General features: G+C 37.4%; 1 long non-coding RNA gene and 3 pseudogenes across 1 annotated transcript; all 4 read left to right on the top strand.

Moving 5' to 3' along the window:
• The first annotated feature begins 6,276 nt into the window (after positions 1 to 6,276).
• LOC142609250 (glucan endo-1,3-beta-glucosidase, basic isoform-like) lies at positions 6,277 to 9,314 on the top strand (annotated as a pseudogene).
• A 627-nt stretch (positions 9,315 to 9,941) lies between these two features.
• Positions 9,942 to 11,983, top strand: LOC142611414 (uncharacterized). Its single transcript, XR_012840030.1, has 3 exons — positions 9,942 to 10,198; positions 11,048 to 11,196; positions 11,275 to 11,983. It is a non-coding gene; the product is annotated as an uncharacterized LOC142611414 (long non-coding RNA).
• Positions 11,984 to 16,935: 4,952 nt separating this feature from the next.
• Positions 16,936 to 20,445, top strand: LOC142609565 (glucan endo-1,3-beta-glucosidase, basic isoform-like; annotated as a pseudogene).
• A 376-nt stretch (positions 20,446 to 20,821) lies between these two features.
• Positions 20,822 to 22,777, top strand: LOC142609249 (glucan endo-1,3-beta-glucosidase, basic isoform-like; annotated as a pseudogene).
• Positions 22,778 to 23,193: the final 416 nt, after the last annotated feature.

Here is a 23,193-nt window from a genome sequence, read left to right as displayed (position 1 = left end):
TCCTAGCCATAAGATTCTTGTATCTTGCTGTCCTTTGCTCTGCATCCATTCTTACCTTGTCAATAAGATCGAGGTCAAGACGAAGTTGTTCCCCATTCTCTCTCTCCTGATACTTCATCACTCGATGATTAGCCATATGAACTTCTGCCGGTATGACGGCTTCACTTCCATATGCTAGCTTAAAGGGGGTTTCTCCTGTCGGAGTTCATACAGTCGTCCTGTAGGCCCAAAGAACACCTAGTAGCTCGTCTGGCCATATCCCTTTTGCCCCCTCGAGCCGAGTCTTGATGATTTTCAGCAAGGATCGGTTCGCTACTTCTGCTTGTCCATTCACCTGTGGATGGGAGGGTGAGGAATAGTGATTCTTGATTCCAAAATGTTTACAAAAGTCCCTGAAGGGTGCGTTGTCAAACTGACGTCCGTTATCCGATACTAGTACTCTGGGTACTCCGAACCTACATAGAATATTCTTCCATACAAAATTTTTAACATTTTGTTGAGTGATTGTTGCAAAAGGTTCGGCCTCTACCCACTTGGTAAAGTAATCAATCCCTATTACCAAAAACTTCATTTGTTTGGTTTCCATGGGGAAGGGACCTAGGATATCCAGTCCCCACTGTGCAAAGGGCCATGGGCCCATCATTGGGGTCTGGTACTCTGACGGTTGTCTAGAGACATTGCTATAGCGTTGACACTGGTCACAGACCTTAACATAGGCCTTAGCATCTGCCTGCATTGTAGGCCAATAGTAGCCTGCACGGACGACCTTATGGACTAGTGATCTCGCTCCTAAATAATTTCCACATGCTCCTTCATGAACTTCCCTCGAAACAGAGTTTGACTCGTCAGGAGCCAAGCATCTTAAATAAGGTTGGGAAAAACCTCGCTTGTACAGCACTTCGTTTATGAGGACGTATTTGGCTGCCCTGACCCTCAACTTTCTAGCTTCATCTGTCTTCTGGAAGGCTTCCATCTTTAAGATAAATTACTATTGGACTCATCCAATTTTCTCCCCTTCCTATTTGCTGTATGTCCAGAAAGTCTATGTTTGGCATATATTGGACGTTGTCGTACTCGTCCGTAACTCCTCCCGTCGAAGCTGCTTTTGCCAAGGCATCTGCTTCCATATTTTCCTCCCTGGGGAGTTGAACAAAACTTACTGCTAAAAACTTTCGTGCGAGTTGTTTCACTTTGCTGAGGTATTTCTTTATTCGATCTTCCTTGGTATCACACATTCCATTTACTTGGTTGATGACTAGCTGAGAATTTCCTCTGACTATTATCGACTCCGCCCCTAAGGTCTTAGCTAATTCCAATCCTTTGAGTAGAGCTTCGTACTTAGCCTCGTTGTTGGTGGTTTGATATTGTAGACGGGCCGCGTACTCCAGCTTGTCACCCTCTGGAGACTTTAGTATGACTCAAATCCCTCCTGCATATAGTGTGGACGATTCGTCTACATTAATGACCCATCTTTCAACTCCTTTGTCTTTGTCCAACTCATCCTGGCTAGGGGTGAACTCTGCGATGAACTCTGCGATGAAATCTGCTAATGCCTGCACCTTTATCGCACTCCTTGGAAGGTATCTGATGTCAAAGTCACTAAGTTCAACAGCCCATTGTATTAATCGTCCAGCAGCTTCCAACTTGTTCATTGCCTTCTTTATGGGGTAATCTGTTAGGACGTTGATAATATGAGCTTGAAAATAATGCCACAGCTTCCTGGAAGCCGTAATCAAGGCAAAGGCTAGCTTCTCCATCATCAGGTATCATCCTTCTGCTCCTCTCATTGCATGGCTTGTGTAATAAACCGGTTTCTGGATTCTCTCCTCTTCTCTGACCAACGCCGACCTTACTGCGTGTGGGGACACCGCCAAGTACAAATACAGCTCTTCTCCAGGTACAGACGGACTTAACAACGGCGCTGTCATGAGATATGTCTTCAAGTCTTGGAAGGCCTTTTGACACTCGTCTGTCCACTCAAATACCTTCCTGAGGACTTTAAAGAATGGCAAACACTTGTCAGTAGCTTTCGACACAAACCTGTTAAGGGCGGCAACTCGTCCGGTTAGAGACTGGACTTCCTTGATATTTTTCAGTGGTTCCATATTCAGTATCGCCTGGATTTTGTCCGGATTTGCTTCAATTCCTCTGTGCGAAACCATGAACCCCAAAAACTTCCCCGACGAAACTCCGAAAGCACACTTGCTTGGATTTAATTTCATGTTATACTGCTGCAGTGTATTAAAAGTCTCTTGAAGGTTGTCTAGATGATTGTCCTCGTCTTGGCTTTTCACCAGCATGTCATCTACATAAACCTCCACATTTCTCCCGATTTGAGGACGGAACATGTGGTTAACCAGTCTTTGGTAGGTCGCCCCTACGTTCTTCAACCCAAAGGGCATCACTTTATAGCAATACAACCCTTGGCTTGTAATGAATGAGGTCTTCTCTTGATCCGCTTCATCCATCTTTATTTGGTTGTAGCCTGAGAAGGCGTCCATGAAGCTCAGCACCCTATGACCTGCCGTCGAGTCCACCAGCTGGTCAATGCGTGGCAATGGGTAACTATCCTTGGGGCAAGCTTTGTTTAAGTCAGTAAAGTTCACGCACATTCGCCACTTGCCATTGGATTTCTTCACCATGACTACGTTTGCCAACCAATCTAGATAATAAACTTCTCGGATAAACTTCGCAGTAACCAACTTTTGGACTTCTTCCATGATGGCATTGTCTCACTCAAGAGTGAAAACCATTTTCTTCTGATGCACTGGTTTTGAATAGGGACACACGTTCAGGCTGTGAGTAATAACACTTGGATCAATGCCAGGCATGTCTTTATGACTCCATGTAAAGACATCAAGGCTTTTCTTCAAAAACTGGACCAAAGCATGCTTTGCCTCTTCTTCCATGCTCGACCCAATTCTAGTGAACTTCTCAGGCTGGTTCTCGTCCAAAGGGACATCCTCTAACACCTCAGTGGGTTTCGCTGTGATCCTTCTCCCGTCTATACTCATTGCCTGTATATGCTCGTCCATCGCCAGCATGGCTAAGTAGCACTCTCTGACGGCCAATTGATCTCCTTGTACTGGGCCCACTCTGTGCTTAGTCAGAATTTTGATGGACAAGTGGTAGGTAGAGGTTACCACCTTCCAACTATTCAGAGTTGGTCTTCCAATAATTGCATTATATGACGATGCACAATCAACAACAAGGAAATTTACCTCCTTGGTTATCTGCTGTGGATATGTTCCAACGACCACTGGTAATGTGATGGTGCCCACTGGTTGCACCTTCCTTCCTCCGAATCCTACCAATGGCGAATTCACTAGTCGAAGCTGATCTCGTCCTAGTCTCATTTGCTGGAAGGCGGGGTAATACATAATGTCCGCAGAATTGCCATATCTATCAACACCCTCCTGGTCATGTAGTCAGCAATGAGTAGGGTGATGACTATCGCGTCATCGTGTGGGTGGTGAAGTCATCCTGCGTCCTCGTCCATGAACGTAACGGTCTACTCGTCTACTTCCCTCGTCTTAAGAGGTCGTCCAGACAGCTGGATGTTCTGCATCACCTTCAGGTATGTCTTCCTCACTTGCATGACTACGCTGTCGAGTTTCCTCCTATAATTACACTTATCTCTCCTAGTGGGGCTCGTGATGACTCTTCCATCTTAGCTTTCAATTTCTCATCTCTCTGGTCTCATCCAAGGAAGTTCCTTAGCTTTCCTTGTCTAATGAGATTCTCTTTTTGCTACTTCAAATCAAAGCACTCGTCCGTGTCATGCCCGTGGTTTTTATGAAAGCGGCAGTACTTTCTCCTATTGCGCTTGTTAGGATCTCCTTTCATCTTATCCGTCCACTTCAAGGACGGATCATCCTTGATCTGCATAAGAACCTGCTCTAGTGGCATAGTCAGGGGTGTGTATTGCTGATTCATCGCTGAGGAACTTGCCTTCTTACCATCCTTGTCTTTTCTCTCATCTACCCGAGCCTTCTTTGGACGAGGTCCCTGATTTGAGTAACGCTGGTGGCTTGCTTCCGAGCGCTCTGCTCTCTTTCTCTTCTTAGCTATGATAGCGTCCTCAGCATTCATGAAATTCTGGGCCGAATGGACGAGTTCGGCCATAGTCTGTGGTTCCTGCTTGTAGAGCTTATGGATGAACAAGTCAGAATTGACCCCATTATGGAAGGCGGCCAACAATAACTTGTCATCCATTTCGTCTACCATTAAGGCTTCCGTATTAAACCGGGTGATGAAGGACCGCAAACTCTCATTTTCCCTTTGCTCTATAGTCAACAAACTAGAAAAGGAACGCTTGTGGCGTTGTCCTCCAATGAAATTATTGACAAACAACTTACTCAACTCTTCAAACGATCCCACTGAGTTTGAGGGTATTTTACTAAACCACACCCGCGCTGGTCCCTTAAGTGTGGTAGGGAAAGCTCTGCACATAATCTCGTCCGGGACCCCTTGAAGGTGCATGGTCGTCTTGAAAGTTGCAATGTGATCACACGGGTCACGATTTCCATCATACAAATCCAAGGAAGGCATTTTGAATTTTAGAGGTAGGGGATGATTGTTGATGGAAGTTGTGAAAGGGGAGTCCGTTCGATGAACCAAATCATCCATTGGGTTTGCCCGCCTCATGTTCTCCCTCATCTCATCAATGGCTTTTCTCATCTGGTCCATCTCTCTTTCCAAGTGTGGCACTCTTCTTGAAGCGGTACCCCTTGTTTGATTTTCAGACTCAACATTTTCTCCTCCACCTTCCTGACTTTGGGCTTGTCCCTCCTTGTGCCCATCTTGGCGCTACCTCCTAAGGTTGATCTCCCTATTCAACTCCTGATTCTGATGGGTCAATTCGGCCATAACGGTAGCCATGGATTGTATATGTTGAACAGAAGGCGGTTGCATGACAGGCGCTGACCTGCAATTGCGAAGGGGATTACTAGAAGCATCCCTACTCTCCTGGTGGCCTAGGCTGGTAGCCCTTGATCTTGTTCGAACCATTCGGCCTTTTGTTTGGGAAAGGCTAATCGTTGACAACAAATACAGATAGTTGAACGAAAAGAACAGTGAATAGATGTTCCCACAGACGGCGCCAACTGATGATGCGAAGAAAATCAGTAGGCTGGATGCTTCGGACTTGAAAGGACCACTTGCTCTCTCGATGGCCTGAAAAAGAAAGAAAAGCGATCAAAGGTGACCGGGGTCGCCGGCCAAGAACCCTCCGATGAAAAAGTTAGTTTTCTCTCTATATTTTTGGAGTTCCAACTTTTTGGGAGAAGTAAAAAACGTACCTTTTTTTGGTCTGAATGGATGTTTATATAGTGTCCTAGGAACAGTTATTGGGATTGTAACCTCCCCTGGATTTGAGGAGGTGCGAGGGTTCAAGGATAACTCCCACAATCATTTAGGAGTTATATTTTCTCATACAATGGTCACCAGAAGTTATACGTATGTTGCGGAGTGGTGAAATGTACTTAGTAATTCCTAAGTGTAAAAGTCTCGTCCAAGGGTCCTCTTGTGGACGAATCCCTTCAGGATGGGGATGGGCGCTTTCCTAGGACGAGTGCTGCGGGTGCGTTTTCGTCCATGGACGACCATGGGTGTTAACCTCGTCTTGGTGCTTTCTTTTGGACGGCTGCTGGTGTGGATGACCATGGACGGTCTGGAGTAAATTTTTTTTCATTCCTCATCATTAGTGATACGCGAATTCAAACAATTAACTCAATTAGTAAAACCTCTTATTCTTGTATAAGGGATCTAAAATTCTACCTATGCTAAAAAGAAACTTGTTGGCTTCTTGACTTGATGAGAATGAACAATCACCAGAGAGTAAATGCTTTAAATTTAAAATCCTATCACACAAGAACTAATATTAGAGTTTCTGTTTCCCATAATGACCTCATAGAAAGGCAACCGGTTATGATGAGATAGGTCATTTCAATATGTAAACATTCTCAAATCACAAGGTAGAGAAGCCTAACATTTTCTAGAGGAAAGACAAAGTCCAAAATAACAACCAGTTAGACGAGCTTTAAGTGATGAACTTGGTTGCAGTAGATAATTTTGTGTTACTTAATTTCCATGGAGTGCTTGACTAGTTAAATTGTGGTGGCATATAACTATTAAACAATCCATTTCCATGGAGTGCTTGACTAGCTATAGTCACTCAAAAATCTCAATCTCAAGCACAAGCATCTCTCTCTATAAAAAAAAGTGTTGGAAGCATAATTGCTTTCAATCCAAGCTCTTAGTCTACGTTTCTCTTCTATGTTTTTCTCAATGGATAAGTCTTATTCAACTGGGAATAGCCCTTCAACGATGTCCTTAATGCTAATGTTTGCGATGCAGATGGCTAGCCTAGACATAATAGGTCCCTCTTTCTCTCTCCCTCTCTCTCACTCCTTTTGCACGTTATACATTAGGCTCCCAAATCAAAACTAATCAAAGTAAATAATTCTTCTGGAAGCACACCATTTGCCACAACTTGATGTGTGGTCAAATATGAGTGGTAATAAATGCACCACCTTTTCTCCACTACTACAGTCAACCACTCAAGAGTCGTGGCAAAAGTTGTCCCTAGACCTTTTTACAAAGTAAAACCTCTATAAGACCACTTTATAAATTCTCATAAACCATACATATTCCATGTATTGCTTGAACAATTTCGATAAAAGGAGATCACAAAAAATTTCACAATAGCTTAAGTGATAGGTAATGATTAAAATACGATAAAGTAATGCCAATTATGTTTCTATATGAAATTATACTATTCATAACCTATCACCTCAAAAGTTGTAAAAAAAAATTGTGAAATTCTTTGTGTATGCAACATTATTGGAACATATAACATGTATGACATGAGAGATAATCTTAGAAAACCAAAAAATTGTTAACATGGACTCTCTATTCTTGTGTATTGTATGCCAGATGTTACCTTAGTAAAAAAAAATTTAATATCCAATTCTAGTCATGTTTTTAGTTTGTTTATAAAGCATAATAAAACCATGATTTTGAATATTTTATAAACTTATAGAGAAAATAATTTTTAATCATCTTGATATTTGTTTAGCATGATAATGACAGATACGTGGGTAATATATATTAAATGTCTCTCCAATTATAAATTTGGTAAAACTGAGTCTGCATTATAAATTTGGTAAAAATGATCTCATAAAATGCTATAGGGTATGATACTTTTACACTATGTTTGAAACAGAGAAAGATGGAGGGAGAGAGGAAAGTGTCGAATATACAAAAATTTATTGTATTATAGTCATCTTCCATTTTGCTCTCTTCTACTCTCCCATCTCCCACAATCCAAACATAACGTTAAAGTCTAACTATACATGTAAATTTAACCATAAGTGTATATATGACAGTTAACTTGTAAAAGGCTATAGGTCCTAGGCCCACCTTATTTTACTTATATAGCACACATACTTGTATTGCACACTTTACCTCCTATATAAAGAAACTCATGTATATTTTATTACTTGTGAAATACAATACAATTCATTCAGTATTTCTAATATGGTATTAAAGTCATTGCTCTAACCTTTTCTTATTAGTCTTGTCTCTCTTTGGTGTTACTTCAAACTCACAGTTGCTTCCGCCTTCACAACCACCACCGCAGCCATTCGCCGTTGAATCTATGACGTCTCTCAGTCATCGTCTCTAGTCCGAGACCTATAACCGCCATCATTAAGGAGTCTCACACCATAAGGACCACTGCCATTATTGTTGTTGCCGTGAATCTTGCCCGATTATGCTTTTGCAGGTACCACTGTGATCATCTTGCCCCGATCTACTCAATTGTGGAAGTCTTGCAGCCATCGGAGCCTTCACGCACCCTCACACGTCGCCCAAGAAATCTACATGAGAGCACGCGCCTTCTTCTACTCCAAGTTGACGTTGCCTGTGATGTTATCAATGCCATCTCAGCCCTAGCTTATGTCAACATCCAGTCACTTGCTTACATCAGCCGCTTACGTCATCTCCATTGACTTCTGTTGACAGGCTCTAGTTGACTTTGACCATTGACTTTTTGCATGGTTAACCGTTGACTTTAATGCCAAAGTTGACTTTTTGCAGTCAAGGTGCTCCTCATCCAGTTTTTCGCATAGATTTCATATTTTGCAGTCCATTTTTGCATATATAGCTTCTAAATGAAGAACAAGAACATGTCTTCTTCTTGTTACAATAATCGTTGCCGACAATCCAACAAACTGTTTTGCAATTTTTGCAAACGTCTTTGCTATAGTATTGAGGCTTGCTATCATCACTTTATTATGTACTTTGTGAGCATATGATGGAAATATGATCAAGACACAAAATTTGACATATTCTATTTTAATCGACTGCCAAGATTGGTGTTTGCTATGGAATGTTTGGCAACAACTTACGGTCCCTAGGAGAAGTTATAAATATGTACAAACAATATAACATCGGAAGGGTCGACTCTATGGCCAAAACTATGGTGCTTTCCAAGCCCTTAGAGGCACCACTATTGAGCTCATGCTTGGTGTCCCTAATGAAGAGCTTCAAAGCACTGCTTTAAGCCAAGACTATGCAAACACATGGATTCAAAACAATGTGCAAAACTATGGAGATATCAATTTCAGATACATTGCAGTTGGCAACGAAATAGAGCCCAGTGGTCCATATGCACAATTTCTTTTCTCGGCCATGGAAAACATTCAAACTACAATTTATAATGCTGACCTTGGATATAAGAATATTAAAGTCTCCACTCCCATTTATCAAGCTGCCCTTACAGAGTCCTACCCTCCATCAATATAGGCTCCTTCATGTCTGAGTACCGATCACTTCTTGATCCCATCATAGGCTTCTTAGTGAAGCATAAGTACCCATTACTCGTTAACCTGTATCCATACTTTAGCTACATTGGCAATATTCAAAACATTCGTCTTGAGTATGCTCTTTTTACTACCCCCTCAGTTGAAGTGCAAGGTGGCAAACATGGATACCGAAACATTTTTATGCCATTTTTTATGCCTTTTACTCAGCATTAGAGAAGGCCAAATGGGGGGTCTTTGAAAATCATTGTGTCCAAGACTGGTTGGCCCTTTGGAGGGGGACCAGTGACAAGTTTTGAATATGCAGGCACTTACAATTCGAATTTGATTAGGCATGTCAAGGGAGGGACTCCAAAGAGACCCAACGAGCCTATAGAAACTTACATGTTTGCCATGTTTAATGAGAATCTGAAGACTCTTGATTATGAGAAAAACTTAGGGCTCTTTTATCCAAACAAACAACCTAAATTCCAAATTAAGTTTAGTTAAGAATAGCACTAGCTAGTTCACTACGGAATAAGGACAACTTTTATGTGTATTATAGCTATAAATAAGACTTATTTGTAGTCCCTTTTCGTAGCAGGGAATCAAGTTTATGTATATATCCAAGATGTGAAAATAGTCTTGATAAAATTTTGTTCTTATCAGAATATGATAATCTCTTTTGTATGTTTGCATATTAATTTGGTACAATACCGCATTTATTTTATATATTCAAAATTATACATGAATTAAAGTTCTATCACCTTAACGTAAAAAAAAAAGGGGTTCTGTTAGATTCATAGTTTTACGTATTAAGACCAAGGCCTTTGTTTCTTAATCTGTTTGAAAAATTTTATGGCATCCTGCATAGTCTATCAACTCAAATCCATTATGGAAATCTTTAAAATGGCCACAAAGAAATCAGGTGCTTCTTTTCCATGGTAGAAAATGAATTTGATTGGATTTGTTTATTTGAGTTTGTATTGTGCATGTGTATCGAATCCCACATTAGATGTTTATTAGATGAATTATGGGTTTATAAGTGATTACAAGAAATCCTAATTTCAAATTGACTAGTCTTTTGAAAAATATGACTAGATTAAATTGAATTGAAAGTTTTGATTTTATGTTTTTGGAAGTGATTTTTGAAGGGAAGGGGAAGAGGTTTTGAAGGGATTTAAAGATGATGAGACAAAAAAAGAAGTATGTCGATTGTTTAGATGTCTTATTATTTCATCTCCCACTATTAAAAAAACCACTCACCTCTCCTCTCCCCTCCCTCCAAATTTTCAAATACAATTTCTTCCTCTTCGTAAACTCAACCCCACACTCTATCCATCAAGAAAGAAGGTGAACAAGTATGTGATTCCACCAACAAATGAGGAGCATAGGTTATTGCAAGAACCCAAAGTCATAAATCTTTTAGTCAATTTTCTTTTCTTTTGCTTTTGTTTCCTGAGAAAAATTCTAGATTTTTACCCTATGGGGTTTCCGCAATGATGTTGTTTGAAGTTCCTGCTTGTTTTTCTTGTGTTTATAGGTTTGCAATGATTTCTTGATGTATGTGACTTGTTCTTGATGGGTCTCGATTTTATTTCAATAAATTTGCACGCAGGATTTAGTTTGCACTACTTGGTTGAACGCATCTGAAAATCTTGTTAGTCTTGGTTGCATATCACATGCTTGGTCAAATGCCACAACGATAGAAAATCATTATTTTTTTGAGAATTTGTACATGAATTCTTCTTAGAAGTTTGTTTGTTTTCAGTAAATAAAATATTATTTTAAAATCAAAGATCATTCTTGGCAATGTTGGACTTTTAGGTGACAAAGAACGCTCATTACACTTACACGGGAGTTTGATGTAACAGTATTCCATTAAGTTTGAAAGAAACCATAACATGAGCCATCTTCTTATCTTTCGAAATTTTTTATAATGTGATTTAATGAAGACACGTAACCTTTTTCAAATGATAAATCTTGCAATGTAGTTGGTGTCGTTAAGTTGCAATACTTACAATTGAGATTGAGGCATAACATATGCCTGGTTGCATGAGATATGTGTACAAGTCTTGGCATGATTTGAAATTATTTCAAATTGACTCCATGAGTCATGTATATTGGTGTGATGTCATTGATGGAATGACATGCTTGCATCAGTTGCATGATCATGGTGTGCATGTGATAGAGCGTGCACTATATTGGAATCTCATACATAACTCACTGTGTCTTTGTCGTAGTAAGCCCAGACTTGCAAGAATCGAGGGTACTTCTCCCATTCCTCTTCATGGTGGTCTAGGGCTTGTTCAGAAGTCGAAGCCAAGATTTGCGCAGCAGGTTTTGGATATTTCCTTGATGCTATCAAGATGAAAGAAGATCATCGTCATGAGTAAGGATTTGATTAAATTTAGTGCTCCAGCAGAATTATTCTGGGAAACCACCAATAACTTTCACTTTTTATATGTAGGCAAGGTAACTTTGTACCTGATGACTTCACACTAATCTTTGGCATCAAGATTGGTGGTCAATCTTGCAAAATTAATAATCCTAGTTTTTTTGGGTTTTAAGGTCCCGTTTTGTTTTATTGAGTTATATGTAACATCTTATTAGAGAATTGTCAAAGGAGGAGATTGCTAGGACTTAGGTTGTGCTGCAAAATTCCATGTGCCAAAATAGGTAATCATTGCAAAAGAAGTTAGGTCAATTTTAAAATTAGGAATTGCTAAAGATCTCATGTTTTAGATGGTTCCCTCGACCTAGCTCGGGACTCACTTAAAAAAAAAACTGGGCAGAGACTTTGCTCAACCTTTGCTCAAGTGAGATTACCAATTTTGCAAATTGATTTAACCTAAACTTTTACCCTTTGATGAACGACTTTCAAAAGAGAGGATGTTGTACAAGGAGCATTCTAAGAAGCCTTCTTGCTCTGAGCCTAAATGGAGAAAATACTTCTCCCATTCTTTTCACATTGTGAACCTAAACTGATTTCCATCCAAAGAACAGAAATTCCCGTGAATTCACTATCATACCGAAGTTTTGAATTGGTGCAAATGATTTCATCCATGGGGGAGATTCTAATCTGCAGTGGGAGACAAATGGGTCGTTTGCTTGGTTACACACCAATTCTACGTTTGCAAAGTTTTGTAAGTATAGGCTAGTAGTAAGAATCGTTATCTTATAGTGAAACTTCATGTGGGATTGGTTATCCGAAGTGGATTTTCTTTTAAAAGTTCTACAAAACTCATCATGAAAATTCTTGTGTCATATTTTTGCTTTATTTTATTGCTTTTGGATTGTGGTGATATTCATGTATGTGTTTTATCATTGTCATTGTTAAATTGTTAATGATTAATTAGGATACAAGTTTCAAAAAATGCGAAATTAGATTACTGGGATCAATATTGGATTTTCCAGTATATATATCCATGATCCTTGTAATTCGTTAAGTTAATCTTCATAAAAAAATTTATAAGGAAAACTACATGATTAATGTGTTTACTTTGATTTTTTTTATTATGTTTATCTTTTATTATTTGCACCTCATATATCTGTAGTTGGATTTTTCATTTCCTAGGAAAAAAATCTAATTTACAGAGGAAGAGAGCCCATTTTTGTATAGCTTGGAAGCCTATTGTGTGATAGCTGAAACCGTAAAACTACTTACACTAATTGTTGTGCACTATATGGTATAATTTGATAGTTATAATGGGAGAAGAGTGATTTGAACCTTGGATGTCTCCATTAAAAACATCAAGAGATGTTAATCAATTAAACTACAAGGCTCTTATCAAACAAATGTTAACTACTTTTTTGAAGAAGGAATACATTAATTTTTGACAAGGAATAAACTTTACTTCTATACAAAGAAAACTTCAAAAACCTAATCAAGTCAACTTCTTTTTCATGCCATGAAAAGTCAAACTGGAACCAAGTCCAAATAGGAATTTGTTATACTGGCTTTAATGTCACTTCATTATAAGCACCTTGCCCATAACAAGAGACTACTATTAGCCAATTCTTAAAGTAGGTCGCAAACAATGTATCGTGCACTCCAGCCACTATAATCATGTATATATACTAAGCCACCTATTTAGTTTTAGTGTATGTGAGAGTGCCGCATCATTGCTTTCTTGTCTTGTGTCATTACTGAAAGTTTAAGGCAAACTGTGGGATTTGGGTTTCTTGAGATAGTTATTGTGTTACTATTGTAATCTTGCTTGAATTTTTTCTTGTCTTGTGTCTTTTGTTAAAGTTTAAGGTAAATCTTGGGGATTTGGATTCCTTGAGAAGAAGAGAAGATTATTAGAAGAAGAATTCTTCTAGGAGAAAATTAATTTTAGAAGAAGAGCAATTTGATCATTCTATGGATTTTTTTTGTTTTTTTTTTTTGATAATCGATCATTCTATGGAGTAAAAAGAATACCCAGATGAGAGTGAGAGAGATTGTGCGTTGTAATTATTATTGAATATAGTGGATTTGATTTCTCTTTCCATGGAGATAGGCTACTTGTTAAACCACATAATTTCTTGCATTTTTGTGTGCTTGGTGCTTTATTTGTCTTTTCTGTTATTTGCTCCAATCTATGAGTCTTTATTGCACAGGAGATACTAGAGCTTCTACTATTTGCACAAATGATATTTCATATTAGAGTTTTCACTATCACACAACTGTAGAAAGGCAACATGCTATAGTGAGATATCATTTATATAGATAAACATTCTCACAACGCAATGTAGAGAAGCCTAAATTTTCCAGAGGAAAGACAAAGTCCAACAAAATAACAACCAGTTAGACGAGCTTTAAGTGATGCACTTGGCTGCCGTAGATAATATTGTATAACTTAATTTCCATGGACCAGTTTGGCGAGCTCTAAGTGATGCACTTGGTTGTCGTAGATAATTTTGGATAACTGAAAAAAGAATTTAAAAATCTTGAATTTTCTATTTTACCCTCAGCTTGTATACCCCCCTCTAATAGGAAATTTGAATTTTTTTTAAAAAAAAAATCTTTTATTTCAAGATTTTTAAATTATATATTCCAATCATCTAGGGAGGTTAGTGTCAATAGTTTGTAATTTATGGGAGGCGAGTTTCTAATTAAAAATTAAAGGAGAGGTGAGTGTAATATAAAAAATAAATAAAAATTTGTAGAGAGTGGGCTTGAAATCTAGGTTCTAGAGATATAGATAACAAAATTGATGGGCTTGATCACCGCGATACACACAAGGAATTGTTTATATGAAAGACCCCTCTCCTCGGACACAAGCTGAAGATGATTTATATTCCTTCTTCCCAAGATAGATTACAATTATGTATATCGAGGTATACAGTGTTTTTTCTCTCCTTTTCTGCCCCCTTTTGCTGAAGGTCCCTTCTTCCTTTTATATCCCCTCCTTCTCCTCTTCATCCTCCATGTTAGGGTTAGATTGCTAGTTTAGATACATGTCCTATCCACCTCCCCTGAAGTCTTTGGAGACAGGAGTTAGGCTAAACTCTAATGCTCAGGTCTCATTTCCCCAGTAATGCGGCCAGAACAGCAATTGCAGAGCATTCAATGCGGGGGCGGTGGTAACAGCTTTATTCTAGATATTTCACCGCCCTTCCTCTTATCTTCCAGGTTTACTATGTTTACCCTTACCTATAGGATTTTCTAGAACATTGCCTGTGAATGTTAACCAGCCCTTTACCTACCTCGACTTTACATAGCCGAGGACATAATCTTCCTCGGACCATCTTCTTCCTTGTTCACTCCCAAGTGCAGGAGATTGTAGCAATATAATTCTCGGAGTACCGAGGTCGAACCACAAAGAGCAGGGTAAATTCAAAGACAATATAATTAAATGACAATTTGAGTGAAGAAAAAAAAAATACTTTTGCTTGGTGATTGTTAACAAGAATAATAATAAAAACTGATTCAAATTAATAATGTAAATACTAGGGCATCAGGGTGTTTCCATATATCGATATGAAATTCTTTGTGATCTAAGAAAATATCTATTTCATAATTGATTGTTCTTATACAATTAAAAACTTATGATTCGGTTGAACTAAGACAATTCAAGAACGCATTATAACCTCGATTAATAATGCGGTTAGAAAAGTTTTTTAGAAAAACCCATTCACTTTAAAATATGATTTCTATTTGAAACTATTAGAAATTCATCTAAACAATAAGAAAAACATGATTGAACTTATTGAAAGCATGGAAGAACTAATACATCAAAAGAAATCTATTTGAACAATCAAATATGTCATTGATAAAATCCTAGAAAGAATCACATTGAATATTCATACTGTATAGAAGAAACATAACCCCTAGCCCTAGCAAAGAGTTTAGGCTGCCATTAGAGAAAGGAAAATACAAGTTTTCTCTGCCCAAAATTCGTTCTCACAGCCTCCCTTTCGAAACCCTAATGTCTAAGTGTCCAAAGAAAATAAAACTTTTTTCTATTTTAATTCACATCCAGGTTTACAACGGTAACTTGTGAGTTAATTTCGGATTTCAAAAATTGAGAATTTCAAAAAACTCAAAACTGGAAAGTTGTAGATAATTAAGTCACGATTCCAACTCATCTGGCCTTGTGTCAATTGGATTTTTTATGAGAGAGATACGCCCAAAATACTGATCAATGCTCAAATCAGATTTTTCCTTTTCAGATTCTGCCTCTTTGGTTTCTTTTCTTATTTGAAGCTTTCAATCAGAGTAGACGATCCAAGCACTCCAGCTGCACCTCCTTAGACATTTAAGCATGGTCCTTTAGCTCCACTTTAATTCTAGTTTGGCCTCCATTCTCTCACAAATTCCTATAACTCATCTTTTACACATGATTTCCTGAAAGTAGAAAATTACACACAATGAATGACATCTTATTCAAGAAATTATGTAAAGATAAATAATAGGAATTAATGCAAATCAGGACTTAATAATACAAATTAAGCATAGTAATAAGGAGATAACGTCCACATAAATATATAACAAGTATACATTTTATGGCGTTATCACTTCTTGGGCATACTTGTTAAGGCATTACCATTTTACTATTTAGTATTGCTTTATGAGTTGACATTCATACATTCTCGGACCATTTAGTGTCCTCGGATTGGGCCTTTAGCCCAAAGAATACTCTTGGGCCACCCCACACATATTCCTGGGCCCAATGACCCTACAGTGGACCTGGTGGAGATTAGCATCCACTCTCTTTGCTTTCCCACTTATTTTCTACTCATTTAAACAATAGAAAAACTTTTAATCTTGACGCGATTCTTATTCGTTCTCTCTCTCTCTTTTCTTTCCTACCAAATAAAGCGTAATACAAAATATATAAAATTTGCTAAAAATGTGTTACTATATATCCTTTTGTTAAATTGAGGGGTGGAGACCCTAGATCCTAAATGTTGCTATTGAGAATGTCAGAGGTGTGCCAATTACTGAATGGTCTTTGATAAGAAAAATTATTCACTTCCATGGGAGTACTCCCTTGATAACAAGGAGTCCTTGTAGAAGCAACATTCTTTTACTTCTAATAGCACTACAAGTGATCCAAACTTTGTACATGATACAAATAAAATTGGAAAATGATTGATTGTAGAAATGAAAGACACAGTCCATCCATTAAATGTTGCAAGGATGTAAAAACATAGGAACAAGATCATCTCTATTTAACGGTGTATAATTTTCATACCATAAGACTAGATATACTTTTAAATTTATAATATTTAATTTGAACCATAAATTAAATGAATCCATTTCAAATACCATCCAATTGGAAAGCTCTATGCGTCCTTCACATAAACATGTAAATTTTCGTAGGAAGGCAACCAATAAGACTGGTTGTCTCAAATAAAACCAAACACAGTGGGTCATTGAAAAATTGAAGACAATTCAAAGGCATGGGGAGAAATTTCCACAAATTAATGACCAGTTAGATGTGACTTGAATGATGCAAGTTGGTTCGTGTACAACTTGGTTCACGTAGAGTGCTTGACCAACAAAAATGTAGAATGTGGATATAGTCACTCAAAAAATTATATAGTACAAGCATCCATCTATATCTCTCACTCTATAAAAGGGCAGCTAAACAACGGCATAAGGCATAGTTGGCTATCTTAGCTTTTTGTTTCCTATTCCTTCCATATATAGTTTTCTCAATGGCTAAATCCGGTCATGCTGATAAAAGCCCTTCCATGATTTCCACAATAATGCTGGTGCTTGGGCTGCTAATGGCTACCCTAGGCACAACAGGTCTCTCTCTCTCTCTCTCTCTCTCTCTCTCTCTCTCTCTCTCTCATATTGATACATGATTTTAAAGTCTTTTCAGCCCAAATCAAATGCTTTTGTGTCTTAATTAACCCAAGGTTGAGGAGCTGTGATATTGTCACACACCCACAGTGTACTGCCTGGCCTCTTGCACCCACATGTGGGTTCTATGTTGTTGTGAGAGGATGTACAATTATTAAGATACCATATAGTACTATCCCTAGAACTATAGGAGTAGAAAGTAGAAACCACCAATGTTGAAGGGCTCCTAAATCAATTAATGTTGCCCTCTAGGCAATAGATTTTCCTTTGAGCTAAGCTTGATTGAACCAACCTTAGTCCAATCTCCACAAATCGGTCTTGGTCGTCATGCCATTTTTAGAATTGAAGCACGTTCACGTTGCATGCTCACCAAAAGTAGCCTGGAATGTAATAATAGGATTTAATTAAGCGCCACTCAACTCAATAGGTGTCTTTAGAGTGGGCACCTAATAAAAGGAAGTCACCAAATTACTTCTCTTAAATGAGCCACAACTAGCCTTCTAAATTAAGAACTACCCCATTAGTTGTATTTAGCTCTGGGTGTGTGTGCGTGTGGGGGACCTTTCTTCATTTGTTTTGTTTGGTTTTGGCTCTCTCTCTCTCTCTCTCTCTCTCTCTCAAAATAATGGGTAGAGAAAGAAGGGAGAGGGGAGTCCAATAAAATCATGTGTAGAACTAGGACATTTTACTAAGTGATATAGGACAACATATGGGGTTTAATGTTTATCATTTGTTAGTTTTTTAATTTTTATATAATTATCGCTATCTTAGTACCGATGATTTTATTTTCTTGATTCTAGGTTTAAGGGTCTGCTAGTCAAAATATAATCATATTACTAAAAAAAAAAGTTTTCATAAGCCTTTAAATAGGCGTATAATATATAAACAAAAATTCAGGTCAGAATTCCATGAATAAGAATTTTTCAAAAATATTTTTCTCCTTTCTTTCCGTTGAATTCTAGTTATTACTTATTCCTTGTGGATTCAACTGGGAAGTTAGAAGACAAAATAGCCAATTCATGGTGGTGGCAAGTGGCAACAATTAGCTGAACAAATGAAAATTTTCATGATTACTTAATCATATAGTATATATCTTGCAGAAAATGCTACGCTAGTCCATATTTTATTACAATAAGTTTACATATTAATGTGATAGGTGGATTTTAACAACTTAATGGAAGAATATTTGAATTATTATTTTTTATAATTGGTAACGCGTTAGTTAGTAAATCTTATGTATAATATCTCTAACATCACTATTATTATCCAATGAATCTTTCACTTTTAATATATTATTATACTATGCCAGCCTACAAACCCAATGAATCTTCCACTTTCAATATATTTATAACATTCCTACCCTGAGTCTCTGAATGAGATAAATTGCATAAGCATATAAATAAACATTCTCACAACGCAATGTAGAGAAGCCTAAATTTTCTTGAGGAAGGACAAAGTCCAACAAAATAACAACCAGTTAGACAAGCTCTAAGTGATGCACTTGGTTGCCGTAGATAATTTTGTATAACTTAATTTACATGGAGTGCTTGTAGTGTCATGACTACTAAGCAATCGATTTCCATGGAGTGTTTGACTAGCTATAGTCAATCAAAAATCTTAATCTCAAGCACAAGCATCTCTCTCTATAAAAAGAGTATTTGGCGGCATAGTTGCTTTTCATTCCAAGTTATTAGTCTTCTCTTCCATGTTTTTTTTAATGGCTAAGTTTAATTCAACTAGAAATAGTCCTTCAGCAATGTCCTTAATGCTACTGTTTGTGATGCTGATGGCTAGCATAGACATAACAACTCTCTCTCTCTCTCTCTCTCATGTTATACATTATGCTCCAAAATCAAAACTAATCAAATAAAACCTCTATATGATCAATTTATAAGTTCATATAAATAGTACATATTTTATATATCCTGAGAAGGATTTTGATTCTTCACATTCAACCGTGTTTACACTCTTTTACATCATGCTTATATTCTTGCACACCATATGTAAAACTACTAGTTACCACCGCACTTGTTGGGCGAACCAGCACCTCTCGAAGCCCTAAGGCCAATTTGAATGGAGTAGGAGGGCTTGGGTTTGAGCTTGGGGCAGCAAGAGAAAAGTTATCTTAGGAGCTTGAATACTTTTTTTGGGATGGCCTTAGGCCTTACGCCTATAAGACCTTTATTTACACTCCTTGGATAAATCATGCATGCACAACCTCAAATCAATCATTTGTCAATTACCCTTCCATCCATATATATCGCATTTTCTTTATATAAATAAACTTGAAATTTCAAAACTATATGAATATCCAGGGAGTTCTTGAATGTAGATTTATTAAATATTTGGCAAGCATATATGGTTAGTACATAATTTGACATGTTGTTCTATCTAAATCAACTGCCAAGATAGGTGTTTGCTACGAAACGGTTGGCAACAACTTACCATCTACAAGAGAAGTTATAGATATGTACAAACAATACAACATAGGAAGGATGCGACTCTATAACCAAAACCAAGATGCTCTCTAGGCCCTTAGAGGCACCAAAATTGAGCTAATGCTTGGTGTCCCTGATGAAGAGCTTCAAAGCATTGCTTCAATTCAAGATTACGCAAGCACATGGATCCAAAACAATGTGCAAAACTATGGAGATGTCACATTCAGATACATTGCAGCTGGCAATGAAATAAAGCCTGGAGGTCCATATGCACAATTTCTTTTCCCTGCTATGCAAAACATTCGAATTGCAATATATAATGCTGGCCTTGGATATAAGAACCACTCCCATTTATCAACCTGCCCTTGCCCAGTCCTACCCTCCATCAATAGGCTCCTTCACGTCTGAATACCGATCACTTCTTGGTCCTATCATCGGCTTCTTAGTGAAGTATAAGTACCCATTACTCGTTAACATGTATCCATACTTCAGTTATATTGGCGACACTCAAAACATTCGTCTTGAGTATGCTCTTTTTACTTCTCCATCAGTCGTAGTGCAAGATGGCGAACATGGATACCAAAATATTTTTGATGCCATTTTGGATGCCTTTTACTCAGCATTAGAGAAGGCCAATGGAGGGTCTTTGAAGATCGTTGTGTCTGAGACTGGTTAGCCCACTGAAGGAGGACAGGCAACAAGTTCTGAATATGCAAAGACTTACAACTCAAATTTGATTAGGCATGTGAAGACAGGGACTCCAAAGAGGCCTAACGAGCCTATAGAAACTTACATTTTCGCCATGTTTAATGAGAATCAGAAGACTCCTCCTGGTATTGAGAACAATTAGGGGCTCTTTTATCCAAACAAACAGCCTAAATACCAAATTGAGTTTAACTAGAATGAGCAAGCCTAGCTAGTGCACTTATAAATAAGGCAAGCTTTTATGTGTATTATCACTATAAATAAGACTTACTTGTAGTTCCTTTGCATGGCAGGGAACCAAGTTTATTGTATTTGTATCTATCCAAGATGTGAAAATAGTCTTAATAAAGTGTTGTTCTTGTCACAATATGATCATCTCTTTTGCATGTTTGCATATTTGGTACAATACCACATTCATTTTGTATTCAAAATTATTAATGAATCGGGAGTTCTGACACCATCATAGTTTTACATATTAGGACCGAGGCCTTTGTTTCTTAATCTCTGTTTGAAAAATTCTATGGCGTCATGCATAGTCTATCAACTCAAATTCATTACAGAAAAAATTTTAAATGGCCATAGAGAATCAGGGTGCTTCTATTCCAGGTAGAAAATCATGTTTGAGAGAAATTTCCCTTGATTTGTTCATTAGAACACATTTCTTTAAAATGATGGATAAGTGGAGACTTAAAGACATTTCAAAATAGGTTCTTCCAAACAAGCTACTATTCATTCCAAGTGTATACCAAGGAACTCTTTGCTAAGCTTAGAATTAAAAGAACACCACCAAGAATATACCAATAACAAGGGTGGAAAAAGGTATTTCTCAACTTATGTACCTAAAAGATTAAATGGCTTCAACTAGAAAAGAGATGTGGCAAATTCTGAAAGCTTGTCACAATTTGTATTTCAATAAGAGATTTTGAAGGGTTGACAAAAGCATATATGATTACAACAATGAATTTTCTCAAAAACTTGATGTGCATGGTGTGGAAGCTACAAAAAACAAAATGCGTCTATTTCAAGAAAAATAACCTCGAATCTCAAAAGGATCTTTGAATCCACAAGGAGAAAGAGTATGGATCTTGCAAAAAATGCGTCTATTTCAAGAAAATGCTACGCTAGCCAATTCATGGTGGTGGCAAGTGGCAACAATTAGTTGAACAAATGAAAATTTTCATGATTACTTAATCATATAGTACATATCTTGCAGAAAATGCTACGCTAGTCCATATTTTATTACAATAAGTTTACATATTAATGTGATTGGTGGATTTTAACAACTTAATGAAAGAATATTTGAATTATTATTTTTTATAATTGGTAACGCGTCAGTTAGTAAGTCTTATGTATAATATCTCTAACATCACTATTATTATCCAATGAATCTTTCACTTTTAATATATTATTATATTATGTCAGCCTACAAACCCAATGAATCTTCCACTTTCAATATATTTATAACATTCCTTCCCTGAGTCCCTGAATGAGATAAATTGCATAAGCATATATATGCATGTAAAACCATTGACTTATTGTCTAATCTAATGCAGGTGCCCAAGTTGGTGTTTGTTATGGAATGCTTGGTAACAACCTACCACCACCAACAGAAGTTGTAGCACTCTATAGACAAACAACATCCAAAGAATGAGGCTTTATGATCTAAACCAAGATGCTCTCTGAGCCCTTGGAGGCTCCAATATTGAGCTCATGCTAGGCCTTCCAAATGACAAGCTTCAAGAGATTGATTCAAGCCAAAACAATGCAAATGCTTGGGTCCAAAACAATGTGAAAAACTTTGGAAATGTCAGATTCAAATACATTGCAGTTGGAAATGAAGTAAACCCTTTGGATTCATTTGCACAGTTCCTTGTCCCCACCATGCAAAACATTCAAAATGCAATTTCTGGGGCTAGACTAAACCAAATCCAAGTTTCCACTACCATTGACACTGGAGTCCTTTCATGATCAGATTCTTTCCCTCCATCTAAAGGCTCTTCAGAGCCGATTATAGGCCAATTCTTGATCCTTTCATTCGTTTCTTAGTGAACAATGGGTCCCCATTACTTGTTAACTTGTACCCATATTTTAGTTACACTGGTAACACCAAAGACATTCGTCTTGACTATGCTTTTTTCACATCTCCTTCACCTGTTGTGAATGATCCCCCACTAAGTTATCGCAACATTTTCGATGCCATTCTTGACACTATTTACTCGGCTTTAGAGAAGGCTAGCGGGGGATCATTGGTGATTGTTATATCAGAGAGTGGTTGGCCTTCAGATGGTGGAGTAGCAACATCACTTGATAATGAAAGAACTTACATTACCAATTTGGTTCAACATGTGAAGGGAGGGACACCAAAGCAGCCCGGAAGGCCTATTGAAACTTATGTGTTTGCCATGTTTGATGAGAACAACAAGACTCTAGATTTTGAGAAACACTGGGGGCTCTTTTCTCCAAACAAACATCCTAAGTTCCAAGTCAATTTCAGTTAAGAAGAGGGCTTTATTAAGTGCATCAAGGAATAAGAGCAACATTTTATGGTGGATAACAATCATTATTATAATAAGTAAGAGTTTTTGCTAACTCACAATAAATAAGAAGTAATCACCTCGTAGGCAATAAATAAAAGAGTGCAATATCTCTGATGTAATATTATTTAGAATCATTTATCTCTAATGTAATGTTTAGGCATGTTTCATTGATGTATTGAATATCTACAAAATATTATTTCAGAGCTTGTTGGATTGACTAGTGTTTTTTTTTTTTTTTTTTTTTGGTTGGGGCTAGAGTTATAAGTATTTTTCATAACATAAGATGAACTATTTGTGTACGTTAGTTATTATCATAGCATATGTAAATTGAAAATCTCAAAATCAAAATGTTAGTGATACGTGAATTTCAACAATTAGCTCAATTAGTAAAATTTCTTATTATTATA

This window comes from Castanea sativa, chromosome 9 (assembly GCF_040712315.1).
Source record: "Castanea sativa cultivar Marrone di Chiusa Pesio chromosome 9, ASM4071231v1".
Lineage (NCBI taxonomy): Eukaryota > Viridiplantae > Streptophyta > Magnoliopsida > Fagales > Fagaceae > Castanea > Castanea sativa.
Note: the sequence above shows the minus strand (reverse complement) of the source record. Positions and strands in the feature narration are given on the sequence as shown.